The following is a 12309-nucleotide window of genomic DNA, read 5'->3' as shown; positions in this document are numbered from 1 at the left end:
TGAGGAACATACCTACATGAAGGGAGAGGCTGCTTGATGAAGCAGAGTTGAGAGACTCCAGATTCTGAAAACATCATTTGAACTCCTAGATCCAGCTGTACCTGAAGCCATACACAGTATGCCACAAGTGGTTTGCTAAAACTGGTTCTGAAATATTACTAATATACTATAGTAGCAAATCACATAGAGAATGAAAATTCTTAAGCCTAGTATTAAAATGGAGAAAGAAGAGCTATTAATTTTTTATGCTCTTGTATTTGATTATAGACTAGAGATGTAGACATAGAGTAAAAAATTGTGTCAGTTCCAGTGGTTGAGTAAAGCATCAGCAGAGATCAGGACCAATCTTTTATCATTCCACGCATTCTTTCTGAGAGCTGAGAGAAACCAGGTGCCTAGACAGACTCCTGTGCTGGTGAAACCTGTGGATCTTTGAATGTTTTGCCTGTGTATGTGGTAAGGTGACTTCATCCTGAGTGTGCATCTGCCCTGTTTATGCTTGGCAGTAGCATCAGACAGATCCAGATTGTGGTAATGAGTAACTATGGGCTTTCCTCAGCTTCAGACACAAGATGAGTTCACATTTTATCCTTCAGCCTCTAAATGCCCCAACTGGAGCTTCCAAATGGAGTGACTGAAGTCTGGCTTTTAAGACATTGTGAATGTTCAGCAACAATTCAACAATGAGTGAATCAAAGTCTCTGGGTCTCCAGAACAAATAAAAAAAGACAAAATAAAACAAAACAAAAGTCTCTGGCTCTTGCATTGTAGATCAGAACCAACAACAATGTGACTTCATATAATGATATGAAGACATCGTTATACCGGCTGTGAAACCTTGGGCAAATTACCTAGCTTTTCTCTGTTTAATTTCCTCTTCTGTAAAATGAGAATAATAATAATAGTACCTACCTTATAGGGTTGTTGTGAAGTTAAATGAGTTAATAAAGTTTAAGTGCTCTGAATAAAGATTGGCACCTTATAAATGTTGGCTATGATGATTACTGAGAAATAATTTTTTGCCTTGAACAAACATTTCCTCTTGAACATGGATATCTGAAACAAAACACAGGCAGAAATATGAGGATTTACGAAAATTGCGATCAGCTCTATTACAGCATGCAATACTTCTCAGATATCAGTACTTTGAAGTCACGTTCTTTAGTTTTCTGAGGTATTGGGTCAGTTGGAAAGCTGTATTGTTGAGAACAACAAGGGATGGAGGCAGTCATTTGTAGGGTTCTGCTGGTGACCAGTCACAGGCAAGCTAATTAAAATCTTTAAAACACACCTACCCTGACAGCGGTTTCTTTAAATCTCAAATAGCTGGGCTGGCAGGGGTTTGGGAGATTTCTTTGAAATATGTAGGTGTCACGGGAAATACTAGTAATTCAAGACTTAGATCCAACTTTAGCCAATGTCCCAGGGGGATGATGAAGGTAATGATAACAAGTAATGCCTCATTTTTCAGAGATGAAATAGTTTTTATTTTTTATATTTTTTTTTGGAGACAGAGTCTTCCTCTGTTGCCCAGGCTGGAGTGCAGTGGTGCAATCTTGGCTCACTGAACCCTTTGCCCCTCTGGGCTCAAGCGATTCTCCTGCCTCAGCCTCCTGAGTAGCTGGGATTACAGGTGCCTGCTACCATGCCCAGCTAATGTTTGTATTTTTAGTAGAGATGAGGTCTTGCCATGTTGGCCAGGCTGGTCTTGAACTCCTGACCTCAAGTGATCCACCTGCCTCGGCCTCCCAAAGTGCTGGGATTACAGGCATGAGCCACTGTGCCCGGCTGGTTTTGATTTAAATTTGTAGAATGCTGTTATTATAATTTTCTTTTCCTCCCTTCTTTCCTTTTTTTGTTCTCCTTTGCTCCCTCCCTTCATCTCTCTTTCTTTCATGTGCACTCTCTCTCTCTGTTCCCAGGAAGTATATAACCCCCTCTCTAGAAGTAACCACTTTAATAGTTTGCATATATCTTTTCTTTCTTTTTCTATATACTTACACACACACACACACGTACACACTTATAAATTGTTTTGTAGGTGGGTTTCAAAACATTTTATATAAGTGAGATACTATTTTGAGTTGTGCTTTATATTGTTTTTATCCACGTTAAGGTCTTGTCTTCCCATGGCGATAATATGGATTGATGTCTTTTTGAATTGGTGCTTACTGTTTCATTCCATGGGCACGCCACGGTTTTATTTATCCATTTACTGCTTGATGGATATTTGGGTTGCCTTCTACTTTATGCTGTCATGAACAGTCCTCACGTAGCCCTCACGTGGCACATACAGAGTCCCTTTGCTATCAGGTACATTTAAAAATAACTTACTAAAATGGTTTTTAGTTTTAATATATAGAATGCATTTCATCCTAAAATTTACCAGTCTTTATGGTGTCCTGATGAGTTTGATCCTTTGGATAGCCATGTCTTGTTTCTCGTTACACCCTTTTCCTATGTGATTTTCAACAAAATATGTCCAGATGATGGTGATGGCCATAGAAACTTGAATTGTACATCTCAATAATCAAGACATTCTCTACTCTTAAGACCCATCGACAAGTGTTATAATAAGAATGACAATCCAAAATTTTTTTACATCCTCAGGATTTCAAAGGTAGTTTCTTTCAGCTGTGTAGCCTGGCAACATTTTATACCGTTATAAAATCTACCTGTTTAATAAGCACCAGTATCCTTCATTTTTATTGAAATTTTATATTGAGTACATTTTACTGGCAAGTCTGTAGCTGAATGCTTGTCTCCATAAGGTACTAATCACTAGTATCTGTGGTTAGCATCCTGCATAGCACATACACTTCACTCTTTATTTAATAAAATTCTTCTGTTTAAAAAGCACAAGGCCCAAATCTGCAAATTCGGATGTGATATTACTTTTCAATTGCACAAGCTGTACCACAAGGATTTGAGAAGTTTATTATTGGACACAAATCTGTCAGGAACTCCTCTGCTGTTAACTGACCACAAACCATGGAGCTCAGGTGAGTTCAAGGATTATCCGTTTAGTAAGTGACTTGATACTCTGAGACACTGCTACACAAAGTAGCTAGCCTATGAACTCTTTCTGACTGGTTCAGAATGAGAAAAAGCTCTTGTTCCAGAATGTAAATCAACATATGATTTCATTTACTAAGGAAGTCTTGCTCAGAAAAAAAATTGACTGAGCTAAATGGTGTGCTTTGTGATGTAGTTGATCTACATTCTGCTCCAAGTGCCTTGATTTGTATACACTGGTCTGGGAACATTCTAAGTAACACTGTCAAGATGTTTTATAAAGTTGAATGAATGGGTGAATGAACGAAACATATCTAAGATAGATTAAATGGCTTGTCAGTATTGGAGTGAGAGGATGAAGAGGAGGATGGTGATTAAAATTTTCCCTTTCAGTGATACAATGTTCCTTGCCTGCTTCTGAGCTGCCACAGAGAGGGAAGATTACTTAAGGCACAAATAGCCTACCTGACCACTGTTGCCTGTCCATTTGCCATTCCCTATGAAATGCATTTCTCTCCTCTTGGTTTTTGTTCTTCTTCCTGTTCTTGTTTCCTTTTCCTGTGTTTCTGGGATGGGATGGAATTTAAAGAAGAAAGAAAAACAGTATGTGGATGGCTCATTTGATGGTCTATGTTTTATACACAATCAAATAAAATTCTCACCACCAATCAGTAAGATGCTATTGTCTACTTTGTAAGTGCTCAGAGAAGTTCAGCAAGTTGACCCACTTCCCATATATAATGAAGTGGGAGGCTGGAGACTTGAACCCAAGTCTGTTTGGTTCTCCCCAGCTGGTTTGGTCTCCTACTCTCACATCCCAGGAAGGTGCTTACAGAATCCAGGTTCTGGGACAGCACTTTCAAAGTGTCCACACTGACAAATTTATGTTCTATTTTGTAATTTTGAAGCTCCATTAATTTCATAGTTTCAGTACCTTTAATTGCCACAGACCCTGCTATATTGCCCACTTATCTGTATTTGTGTTATATACTTGTATGTCCCTGTAGGTTGTGAATGTCTTCACCTTATTCCTGTTGTTCCCTCACACTAGTGTATGGGGCTTTGAAAGCAGTATATGTGACGGGTTATTACACTAAACATGTTAGTCTGTAAACTTCTTTATGTACCTGAGAAGATAGATATAAAATGATAGACCCAAACACTTAAACTGTAAGATGCTGTGGTATAAATCTATTGAGCCATGTGTGTTGTCCAATAAAGTAGAGCACAATGAGGAGAAAGGCATTAGGCTGAATTCAAGAACCCATTGTCTTGAGATATATGGCTGCACTCCCTGGTATCCTTGGATTATGGCTTTTGGAACTTCATACTAGCATGTAATCTCCTTGAAGACAGGAAGTGAATCTATGTTGTTTCTCCAATGCCTAGCATATTTCCTGGCATACAGTTCCTGGCTCCTGAAAAATATGTGTGGAAATGTTGAATGTGCTAGGTTCTCAGCATTTCTTCCTCAACAGCTGTGACTAGTGCTCATCAGGGACCCTCATGTGGTTCTTAGATTACAAATTGTAGGTCTTCTGCTCTTGGGTTTCCTGGTCCTAATCTAACATTTTCTTCTTTCGTTTCAATCTCTGTCAGCTCCTCCTCTGCATCAGGCACAATTCTATGATCAGAAGCATAGCTAACTGGAAGGTGAGGGATATGGCAGCAGGGGGACAGTTGTTTATCCTGAGCGTGTTCTCCAAAGGGAGCTGTGACAGTTGTTAAAATATTAAATGAAGTTTCAGGCAGCAACGTGAAAGTAAAATAATGAGACCTATGAAGAGGGTAGTCAACAAGAGGCATCAATGGCTCAGGCCCTACCCAGGCTTGCCTTTAGGTTTTAGAAACCTGGCTTCCCTCTTCCCATTAATCCAGTGGAAGAGCCAATTATACCTCTCATCTTCCTAGGGATAGAATATTTTTTCTTTTGGCCAGAGAATCAGGCCCTCTACAAGTAGAATTTATCTTCTCAGGCACAAGGCAGGCTTCCCTGGCCCACTCCAATGACATTCTTATGTTCCTGGTTTTTTTTTTTTTTTTTTTTTTTGTCACAATACTGAGGCTGTGAAACACAGGGCTTCCTAGTTCAGCTCACCTTTTTCTGTTTTTGAGAATCTCAAATCCTACAATCTGGGTCATGTATGTAATTTCCTGTTTTGGGGCACTGTATGTGCATGTCCAGAGTCCCTTGCTAGAGGAATATGAAACTTTTTTGAGTGTTTCGGGATATTTTTTAATGCTGTCTCCCAAACTGGGGCTGTCTACTCATGTGCCATGCCCTACCTGGCTCATCATAACAAGCTAGAACCAATCTTTCCTTTAGATTCTGTCTTTGACGCTTGTTACATTTGACTGACTTTGCAGTTGCTCCCACTTCTTGGCTTGGTTCTCTGATATTGTCTTAGCCTAGTATTAGTTTCCTATTGCCATTGTAACAAATTACCACAAACTTAGTGGAGTAAAACACAACACAAATTATCTTACAGTTGTTCTGGAGGTCCAAAATCTAAAATGGGACAGCAGGGCTGCATTCCCTCTGGATGCTCTCTGGGAGAATTCATTTCCTTCCCTTTTCCAGCTGCTAGAGGCTGTCCACATTCCTTAGCTCATGGCTATTCATTACCACAACCTTTGCTTCCATAGTCACATCTCCTTGGACTCTGATTCTCCTGCCTGTCTCTTGTAAGGACTCAGGTGGAGAATCCAGGATAATCTTTCCATATTTTAGATCCTTAATTTAATCAAATCTGCAAGCTCTCTTTCACCATGTAAGAAATGTCATTGTATTAGTCCATTTTCACACTGCTGATAAAGACATACCTGAGACTGGGCAATTTACCAAAGAAAGTAGTTTAATTGGACTCACAGTTCCACGTGGTGGGGAAGGCCTCATAATCATGGCAGAATGCAAGGAGAAGAAAGTCACATCTTAAGAGGATGGTGGCAGGCAAAGAGAGAGAATGAGAGTCAAGCAAAATGGGTTCCCCCTTATCAAACCATCAGATCTTTTGAGACTTATTCACTACCATGAGAACAGTATGGGGGAAACTGCTCCCATGATTCAATTATCTCCCACCAAGTCCCTCCCACAACACGTGGGAATTATGGGAGCACAATTCAAGATGAGATTTGGGTGGGGACACTGAGCCAAACCATATTAGTGATATTCACATGTTCTAGGGATTAGGACCTGGACATCTTTGCAGGGGGCATTATTCTTTCATAGTCCTCGTTAGTTTTGGTGCCCCCCTAGACATCGGAGACCACGTCTTTTCCCTCCAGGACTGTTTTCAGCTCTGCCCATACTCATATTTTTTTTGACAACTCTTGTATTTACCTATTTCTTCTTGCAGTTCTGCAAGTTTTTGCATACGAGTTTTAAGCTTTCTAATTAGGTGCATAAATATTAGGACTGTATATCCTCTTAATAGACCCTTTCATCATTATGAAACAACCCTCATTTTCCCTGTTTATATACTTTGCTTTGAAATCGATTTTGTCTATTATTACCCCAACTTTCTTTTGATTAGTGTTATCACAGGGATATCTTTTTCTATCCTTTAACCTACTGGATTCTTTGTATTTAAACTAGCTGTGGCCAGGTGCAGTGGCTCACACCTGTAATCCCAGCACTTTGGGAGGCCGAGGTGGGTGGATTGCGTGAGCCCAGGAGTTCAAGACCAGCCTGGGCAACATGGTGAAACCTTGTCTCTACAAAAAATACAACAATTAGCTAGGCACGGTGGTGCACACCTGTAGTCCCAGACACTTGGCAGGCTGAGGTGGGAGGATCGCTTGAGCCCAAGAGGTGGAGGTTGCAGTGACACGTGATCACACCACTGCACCAGTCTGGGAGACAGAGTGAGACCCTGTTTCAATAACTAAATAACTAACTAACTAAATAAATAAAATAAATTAAAAAACAAAGTAACTGTCTGTATCCAGCATATGATTGGGCTTCTCTCTTATTTTTTTTTTTAGATAGAGTTTTGCTCTTGTTGCCCAGTCTGGAGTGCAATGGCGTGATCTTGGCTCACCGCAACCACTGCCTCCCAGGTTCAAGCAATTTTCCTGCCTCAGCCTCCTGAGTAGCTGGGATTACAGGCATGCACCACCACACCTGGCTAATTTTGTATTTTTAGTAGAGATGGGGTTTCTCCATGTTGGTCAGGCTGATCTTGAATTCCCGACCTTAGGTGATCTGCCTGCCTCGGCCTCCCAAAGTGCTGGGATTACAAGCATGAACCACTGTGCCTAGCCTGGGCTTTGCTTTTTAATCCAGTCTCACAATCCCTGCCTTTTAATTGGGATTTTTGGATCACTTGTGTTTAATATAATTATTGATATTTGCATTTTAGAAAAACCCCTCTGGAGATAGACTGGAAACAGGGAGACCAAAGACTTTCTTGCAGCAGTGAAGTTAACAAATAACAGCTTAAACCAAGGAAATGGTCCTAGAGATTGAGTGGGAAAGGGGCTGTATCTGAGAGATGTTAAGGGTATACAATCAATAGAAGTGGAGCTAGGACAGAGAAATTTGTCAGTTATGATGTAGGTACCCAGATATATTGCAATATACAGAAAGGCATTGTTTTAGATGTCTGGATAGTTTTGCAGACTGCCTGGTATTATACCAGCTCATGTCTGATTTTCCGTCTTTACCCAGTTTATGTTGAATCTATAATGCAAAAAGTACAAAAGTACCTTAGTACTTAGTACTAAGTAAGCACCACAGTAAGTTAACATATTATATTATTATATTAACTATGGTTAATACCGTAGTAAGTCTCCAACATACAACAGATCTTTGGGAAATGCATCTTTTCATAACTAGAGGGACCTGCTAGAGCAGTTTTACTCTGAAGTTGGTTGACATATCACTAATTCTTCATTACTGAGAGCATTAGATTACAGAGTAACTCTGGGTTAGAGCAGAATAGAGAGAAGTGAGTGCTAGGGAGTTCAAAAAGATAATGAACTCTGAGGTACAGAACTCCCTTCAGGAACAAAGGACTTATTCCTCCAGCTGCTGGGAGTGCTCCTGGAAGACAGACCTCAGCCTTCTTCAGAAATTGCTTCAGTTGAACTGCCTTGCTGTATGGCATGCCCTCTTCATGGGGCAGCCCTCATCAAATAACTGGTGATACAAGTGTATAAAGGCATAGCTTCTGATATGGTTTGGCTCTGTGTCCCCACCCGAATTTCATCTTGTAGTTCCCCATGTGTTGTGGGAGGGACCCAGTTGGAGATGAAGGAACCATGGGGCATGTCTTTCCTGTGCTGTTCTCATGATAGTGAATGGGTCTCATGAGATCTGATAGTTTCTTAAAAAACAGGAGTTTCTCATACATGTGCAAGTGTCTTTATAGCAGCCTGATTTATAATCCTTTGGGTATACACCCAGTAAAGGGATGGCTGGGTCAAATGGTATTTCTAGTTCTAGATCCCTGAGGAATCGCCACACTGTCTTCCACAATGGTTGAACTAGTTTACAGTCCTACCAACAGTGTAAAAGTGTTCCTATGTCTCCACATCCTCTCCAGCACCTGTTGTTTCCTGACATTTTAATGACTGCCATTCTAACTGGTGTGAGATGGTATCTCATTGTGGTTTTTTTTTTTTTGAGACAGAGTCTCACTCTGTCACCCAGGCTGGAGTGCAGTGGCGCAATCTCGGCTCACTGCAAGCTCCACCTCCCGGGTTCACACCATTCTCCCGCCTCAGCCTCTCCGAGTAGCTGGGACCACAGGCGCCTGCCACCACGCCTGGTTAATTTTTTGTATTTTTAGTAGAGACGGGGTTTCACCGTGGTCTCGATCTCCTGACCTCGTGATCCGCCCGCCTCAACCTCCCAAAGTGCTGGGATTACAAGCGTGAGCCACCGTGCCCGGCCCTCATTGTGGTTTTGATTTGCATTTCTCTGATGGCCAGTGATGATGAGCATCTTTTTCATGTGTCTGTTGGCTGCATAAATGTCTTCTTTCGAGAAGTGTCTGTTCATATCCTTTGCCCACTTGTTGACAGGGTTGTTTTTTTCTTGTAAATTTGTTTGAGTTCTTTATAGATTCTGGATATTAGGTGTCTGTCAGATGAGTAGATTGCAAAAATTTTCTCCCATTCTGTAGGTTGCCTGTTCACTCTGATGGTAGTTTCTTTCGCTGTGCAGAAGCTCTTTAGTTTCATTAGATCCCATTTGTCAATTTTGGCTTTTGTTGCCATTGCTTTTGGTGATTTAGACATGAAGTCTTTGCCCATGCCTATGTCGTGAATGGTATTGCCTAGGTTTTCTTCTAGGGTTTTTATGGTTTTAGGTCTAATATTTAAGTCTTTAATCCATCTTGAATTAATTTTTGTATAAGGTGTAAGGAAGGGATCCAGTTTCAGCTTTCTACACACGACTAGCCAGTTTTCCCAGCACCATTTGTTAAATAGGGAATCTTTTCCCCATTTCTTGTTTCTGTCAGGTTTGTCAAAGATCAGATGGCTGTAGACGTGTGCTATTATTTCTGAGGGCTCTGTTCTGTTCCATTGTATGTTTATTGCAGCACTATTCACAAGAGCAAAGACTTGGAACCAACCCAAATGTCCAACGACAGACTGGATTAAGAAAATGTGGCACATATACACCATGGAATACTATGCAGCCACAAAAAATGATGAGTTCATGTCCTTTGTAGGGACATGGATGAAGCTGGAAACCATCATTCTCAGCAAACTATTGCAAGGACAAAAAACCAAACACTGCATGTTCTCACTCATAGGTGGGAATTGAACAATGAGAACACTTGGACACAGGAAGGGGAACATCACACACCGGGGCCTGTTGTGGGGTGGGGGGAGGGGGAGGGATAGCATTAGGAGATATACCTAATGTAAATGATGAGTTAATGGATGCAGCACACCAACATGGCACATGTATACATATGTAAGGAACCTGCATGCTGTGCACATGTACCCTAGAACTTAAAATATAATTAAAAAAAATTAAAAAAAAAGGAAAAAAACCAGGAGTTTCTCTGCACAAGCTCTTTTTGCCTGCTGCCATCCATGTAAGATGTGACTTGCTCCTCCTTGCCTTCCACCATGATTGTGAGGCCTCTCCAGCCATGTGGAACTGTAAATCCATTTAACTTTTTTCTTTTGTAAATTGTCCAGTCTCGGGTATGTCTTTATCAGCATTGTGAAAATGGACTAATACAGCAAATTGGTACCGAGACTGGGGTGCTGATGAAAAGATACCTGAAAATGTGGAAGCAACTTTGGAACTGGGTAACAGGCAGAGGTTGGAACGGTTTAGAGGGCTCAGAAGAAGATAGGAAAATGTGGGAAAGTTTGGAACTCCCTAGAGACTTGTTGAATGGCTTTGACCAAAATGCTGGTAACAATATGGACAATGAAATCCAGGCTGAGGTGGTCTCAGATGGAGATGAGGAACTTGTTGGGAACTGGAGCAAAGGTGACTCTTGTTATGTTTTAGTAAAGAAACTGGCAGCATTTTGCCCCTGCCCTAGAGATCTGTGGAACTTTGAACTTGAGAGAGATGATTTAGGGTATCTGGTGGAAGCAATTTCTAAGCAGCAAAGCATTCAAGAGGTGACTTGGGTACTGTTAAAGGCATTCAGTTTTATAAGGAAAAGAGAGCATAAAAGTTCAGAAAATTTGCAGCCCAACTTGCAATAAAAAGAAAATCCCATTTTCTGAAGAGAAATTCAAGCCGGCTGCAGAAACTTGCATAAGTAATGAGGAGCTGAATGTTAATCCCCAAGACAATGGGGAAAATGTCTCCAGGGCATGTCAGCGATCTTCAAGGCAGCCCCTTCCATCACAGATCTGGAGGCCTAGGAGGAAAGTATGGTTTTGTGGGCCAGGCCCAGGGTCCCCGTGTTGTGTGCAGCCCAGGGACTTGGTGTCCTGTGTCCCAGCCACTCCAGCCATGGCTGAAAGGGGCCAACATAGACCTTGGGCCATGGCTTCAGAGGGTGCAAGTCTCAAGCCTTGGCAGCTTCCATATGGTGTTGAGACTTTGAGTGCACAGAAGTCAAGAACTGAGGTTTGGGCACCTCTGCCTAGATTTCAGATGTATGGAAACGCCTGGATGCCTAGGCAGAAGTTTGTTGTAGGGCCAGGGTCCTCATGGAGAACCTCTGCTAGGGCAGTGCAGAAGGGAAATGTGGGGTTGGAACCCCCACACAGAGTCCCTACTGGGGCACTGCCTAGTGGAGCTGTGAGAAGAGGACTACCGTCCTCCAGACCCTAGAATGGTAGATCCACCAACAGCTTACACTGTGAGCCTGGAAAAGTCACAGACATTCAATGCCAGCCCATAAAGGCAGCCAGGAGGGAGGCTGAACCAGGCCTGCAAAGCCACAGGGACGGAGCTGCCCAAGACTATAGAAACCTATGCCTTGCATTAGCATGACCTGAATGTGAGACATGGAGTCAAAGGAGATAATTTTGAAGCTTAAGACTTGACTGCCCTGCTGGACTTTGGACTTACATGGGGCCTGCAGCCTCTTTGTTTTGGCCAATTTCTCCCATTTGAATGGCTGTATTTACCTAATGCTTGTACCTCATTGTATCTAGGAAGTAACTAACTTGCTTTTGATTTTACAGGCTCATAGGTGGAAGGGAATTGCCCTGTCTCAGATCAGACTTTGGGCTGCGGACTTTTGAGTTAATGCTGAAATGAATTGAGACTTTGGGGGACTGGTGGAAAGGCATGATTGGTTTTGAAATGTGAAGATATGAGATTTGGGAGGGGCCGGGGCGGAATGACACGGTTTGGCTCTGTGTCCCCACCCAAATCTCATCTTGTAGCTCCCATAATTCCCATGTGTTGTGGGAGGGACCTAGTGGGAGATGACTGAATCATGGGGGCGGGTCTTTCCCATGCCATTCTGGTGATAGTGAATGGGTCTCCTGAGATCTGATGATTTGAAAAAAAAAAAAGGGAGTTTCTCTGCAGAAGCTCTTTTTGCCTGTCGCCATCCATGTAAGATGTGACTTGCTCTTCCTCGCCTTCTGTCATGATTGTGGGGCCTCCCCAGCCATGTGGAACTATAAGTCCATTAAACTTCTTTCTTTTGTAAATTGCCCAGTCTTCGGGATGTCTTTATCAGTGTGAAAATGGACTAATATAGCTTCTTTGCCATAACGCAGGACAAGTTTGGAAGGTCATTTTGTGTTGAGGTCCCCAAGAGCACACACAAGTTTCATGATTCACTAGAAGGACTCACAGAATTTGGCATATAGTTGTACTCAAGGCTACGATTATAGCAAAAGGATACAAAA

This window comes from Nomascus leucogenys, chromosome 9 (assembly GCF_006542625.1).
Source record: "Nomascus leucogenys isolate Asia chromosome 9, Asia_NLE_v1, whole genome shotgun sequence".
Classification (NCBI taxonomy): domain Eukaryota; kingdom Metazoa; phylum Chordata; class Mammalia; order Primates; family Hylobatidae; genus Nomascus; species Nomascus leucogenys.
The sequence above is the reverse complement of the archived record's forward strand: the minus strand, read 5'-3'. Positions refer to the sequence as shown.